We start from the raw sequence: 5,000 nt of genomic DNA on the forward strand, positions 1-5,000 counted from the left end.
GTCTATGTCTGTCTGTGTGTCTGTGTCTTTCTCTGTGTATCTGTCTGTCTGTCTGTCTGTCTGTCTATGGGCGGTAAAGTCCTCATATGACATAGCGCCAAGCTGTGTCAAACGGCCTGCCTGTCAGTCTATGCCTGTCTGTCTGTGTCTTTCTCTGTGTATCTGTCTGTCTGTCTATGGGCGGTAAAGTCCACATATGACGTGACGCCGAGTTGCGTCACAAGGAGGCGCTCGCAGGCAGGTGGGTGGACTCTTGCAACGAGGCCAGCACTGGTCATGTGGTTGGACTTTACTGCCCGAGAACAGCCTGAGAGCTCTGGCCGCTTCCCGAAGGAGGAAGGTGGTGAGTCCAATCACTAAAGTGTTGGTTTCTCGTTGCAGGATGCGATCCCACAAGGCCTCGTCGTCCTCATTCTCATCCCCTCTGGCCGCCGCCGTCTTCCTCCTCTTCCTCTTCTGGAGCCAAGACCCCGCCGTCGCCCAGTTGAACATCAACAACCGTGGTAACTTCTTCGGGTCTTACCTCCCTCCGATCAACGAACCCACGAACACCTGCGGATACAATGTCCAAACAACGACCCTGATTCAAGTCCAGACTTCCTCGATTGAGCAGCCCATATACGTCGACCAGGTCCAGACAGCCGTCGCAGAGGCGGTCGTCACGGAGGTCATGGCCGTTGTCACGACCCTAGCGATCACCGAGACGAGCCAGGTCGTCGTTCCAGTGACGACCACCTTCCAGCAGATCGCCCAGGCCGTCCAGACTGAGGTCATCACCGTGCCGTACCAACCATACCCGGTCGTTAGTTCGGTGACTGAAACCGCGGTCGTGGCGACGACCGCTGTCAACGAGGTCGTCGAGACCACCGTCCTGGACGTCACCTCGACCGTCCAAGTGACCGAGACGGAAGTCGAGACCGCGATCATGACGGTTCTGGAAACGGAGGTCCAAACCGAACAGGTTGTGGAGACCAGCATAGTCACACCGGCTCCCGTCCTCAGCACAGTCATCAACACCGAGACAGCCGTTGAGTACGAGACCACCCAACTCGCTGACGTCACTTCTGTCGTCGAGACGGTCGTCGTCGAGACGGAGACGAACCTCATCCTCGTCACGCCCGCCCTCGCCTACGAGACGTCTATCGTCCAGCAAACCGAGGTCAGCACTCTGGTCCAACCGGTCGTGGAAACCGTCCTCGAAACCGAGACCGTCGCAACCACGCAGACCGAGACCGTGGCCGTCACCGAGACCGAGGTAGAAACCGCTGTCACCACCGCGGTCGTCGACGAGACGGTCGTCGAGACCGACGTGAAGACCCAGGTCGTGGAAGCCACCGAGGTCGTCTCAGAGATCGTCACGTCGACCAACGTCGTCGAGGAGGTCGACACACAAGTCGTGACGACCACGGCCATCGAGTACAACACGGAGGTCGTGACGGTCACTGGAGAGGTGGTTATCACGGAGGTCCTGAGCACCGCAGTCGTCGACGAGACCCAGGTCGTCACCCAAACGGTGGACAAGACCCAAGTCAAGACGGAGCAAGTCGTGGTCACTCAGTGCCAGACGATGATGATGGGATACTATTAACGACCAACCCCTAGTTCAATCTACCTGAGGACCTTCCTGTCAACCTACCTCCCTGTCTACCTGTCCTTCTACCTTCCGGGCGCACTCGCCTTAGCACTCATCAAGTCCAGGACCTTGCCGGGTCGTTTCGTCAACGCTTTGGATGTGAAGGAGTTTTCTCCGGCGAAAGAGAAATTGCCTGGCTGGCGGTAATTAGCCAGAACGTAAAGAACCCGAAAGGGTTAATCGAGATTAGGTTTAACTTCCTCCATGGAACCCCTTTCAACAAGGAGGTAATCTCTCTCTCTCTCTCTCACTCTCTTTCTTTCTTTTTTATCTTAAGACCAAAACCGAATCTCATTTTGGTCCTAAGTTGGTCTTCTGGCATTAGCCAGAAAAGATAATATATGTATATACATATATATATATATATATATATATATATATATACATACATATATACATATACATATATATGTATATATATATACATATATACAGTATATATATATATATATGTATATATATACATATATACAGTATATATATATATATATGTATATATATACTTACACACACACACACACACACACATACGACTCGTTGGTGCGGGTTCGAATCCTGCCCAGGGCTGAAATAATTTCAGTATCGCTGCGCTTCGTCGATCACGAGTCCAACACGTGATTCAAAGACCATGGTGAAAAAGACCATGGTGAATCACACACATACACATACACACACATATATATATATATACATATATAGATATATATACATATATATATACATATACATATATATATGTATATACACACACACACACACACACACAAAAATCACCACGTTGAAGGGGTTCTTTATTTTTAATCTGAAAACTTTCGTCCTCCCTTTCTCTATCTTGCTCAATTTGGCCTTGCCTATATCTCTTAGCATCGTCTCGACGCGCGAAACGGCGCAACCGCGCGCGGAACCGCTACTGGTGAGCGGACCCCCGTGCAAGCTTCTCTTCCTTCAGCATTTCTAGGCATTAAAGTAACTCGTGGGCGTCAACGCGCTGACTGCCAAAGAAATCTCTTTTTCATGTGAAATCAAACCCCTTCAGAAACGTCACACACAATGTACGCGTTTCCTGCGACCAACGCTGGATTTTTGTCTGTTCAGTTGAGGCGAGAGGAGCAATTAGGATTGGGTCTCGATCGCTTAGGGTCACGTTCATTAACGGGTCTGACCATCAACTATGTAATGCAACTGTTTGGGCCTTTATATTTAGGATGTATACAGTGCGTGTTTTGACGGAAAGCCTTACGTCTGAAAACTAGTCAGGTACACACACACACATACACACACACACACACACACACACACACACACACACACACACACACACACACACACACAGTCATTCACACGCACGAAAATGATCTTAGAATGTAGATGGCGACAAAGGTGTCATAAATTTTACATCAATTTTTCTTCACTTTACACAGCGTCTTTCTGGGAAGGCGTGAGGTTGCCTAATGGAAATCTATTTTTTTAATCTCTTACAATGAGCCACACTTTTCGTAAGTTTACTAAACTGGTTTGACTAGGAGAGATTTTGGTGTTTATCTTGTAGGCTCATCCAAACGAAATTTCTGATGACGTAGGACGAAGTAGTGTATAAAGTAAACAGTATCCACGTCACACTGACAAGTGTACCAGATATCACAAATCTCAGGCAGGCAATAAATCATGGAACTTTTGTTGAAAACATTCATTCAGGACTATTTTTCTTTTATAGGTTTTCTTTCCTTACCTGACGACATGCCATTCTATTCAGTTGAAAGTTAGACTCGTGAAAATAGCCCTTCCATTGAGACATATTCATTTTGACTCGAACTCGCCTCAACTCAATAAAAATAACTTTTTGAAAGAAAAAAAAAGTCAAGGAACGTGTTGACCGCCCACGCCCAATGTCTGGATCACCCTGTTATCCTATTCATAATTATTTTTGTAAAATACTGCCTCTTACATTAAATGGCAAAAACGTAAGGTTCGTCGTTTCACTTCCTTAATGCGCAGACCTCCTCACTTGCAATCAGGTAAGAGTCATATTGTTGTTGTTGTTGTTGTTGTTGTTGCTATCGTATCGTGCTGGAGGTATTGTAGCTGTAGTTGTTGTTGCTGGTAATTCTATCGTCCTACGATCGATATATATGTATATATATATATATATATATATACATATGTTAAATATATATATACACACATATATATATATATATATATATGTGTGTGTGTGTGTGTGTGTGTGTGTGTGTGTGTGTGTGTATTCACTTGGTCTTTTTATTCACTTGGTCTTTGGATCACGTGTTGGACTCGTGATCGACAGCTATTTCCCTCCTGGAAGAGAGCTCAGAGCTCGTAGGTCCGATCTATGGGTAATGCTATGACCTTGCACACACACACACACACACCCAACTCCCCGCCCACGAGAGTTGGAGTAACACCCCTCAGCGCTGCGATACTGATATTATTTCAGCCCCGGGCGAGGATCGAACCCGGACCTCCGTAGTGGCAGGCCAAAGCTCTAACCACAGCGCCATGAGAGGTGTGTGTGTGTGTGTGTGTGTGTGTGTGTGTGTGTGTGTGTGTGTGTGTGTGTGTGTGTGTGTGTGTGTGTGTGTGTGTGTGTGTGTGTGTGTGTGTGTGTGTGTGCGTGTGCGTGTATGTGTGGGGATGACCAGGCAAGTAAATGGAAGCCAAAGATTTTCGTTCAAACTTTGGAAGTGTTATGGTAAACAAAAACGTTTGTCTTCCAGTTATTTAATCTCTTTATGTGTTTCTTTATTCATTTATTTACTTATTCATCTGTTTGTTTTTTTATTCATTCATTCATTTATTTCTCTATCAACTTCTTTATTTACTTGCTTATTCATTCATTCATTCTTTCTTTTGTTTATTTATTCACTAATTCATGTGCATGTCGATCACAAGATCAGTCATAAACATTCCGTAGAACAGAGTAACCTCGTCTTACGATAATCCTCCTTCGTTTCCTCCTCAGCAGAATGCTGCGAACAATCTTCGTCCTCGCCTTCAGCTTCATGTCCCTGGGGCAGGCTGCCAGACTCCCTTCCCTCTCACCCTCCCAAGACGCCTTCAACCTCTCGCCGAAGAGAGCCCGCTCCGTCATCCAGTGGCAGGTGGACAACTACCTCCCTCCAGTACAGGAGCCAGCAGGAATCTGCCCAACCTCAATCATCACCGAAATCCAACAGCAGGTCGTCAGTGAGCTCGTGCCTGTCACGTTCGTCAGCACCATCGTCACGACCGTCACAAACATCGTCACGACCACTGAGGTCCTGGCCAGCACCGTCACCGCCACCGACACACTCGTGAACACCGTCTCCCTGACGGAGAGCACAACGATCTTCAGCACCCAGGTGATCAC

This window comes from Oratosquilla oratoria, chromosome 13 (assembly GCF_046742065.1).
Source record: "Oratosquilla oratoria isolate Oo_2021 chromosome 13, ASM4674206v1, whole genome shotgun sequence".
Classification (NCBI taxonomy): Eukaryota; Metazoa; Arthropoda; class Malacostraca; order Stomatopoda; family Squillidae; genus Oratosquilla; species Oratosquilla oratoria.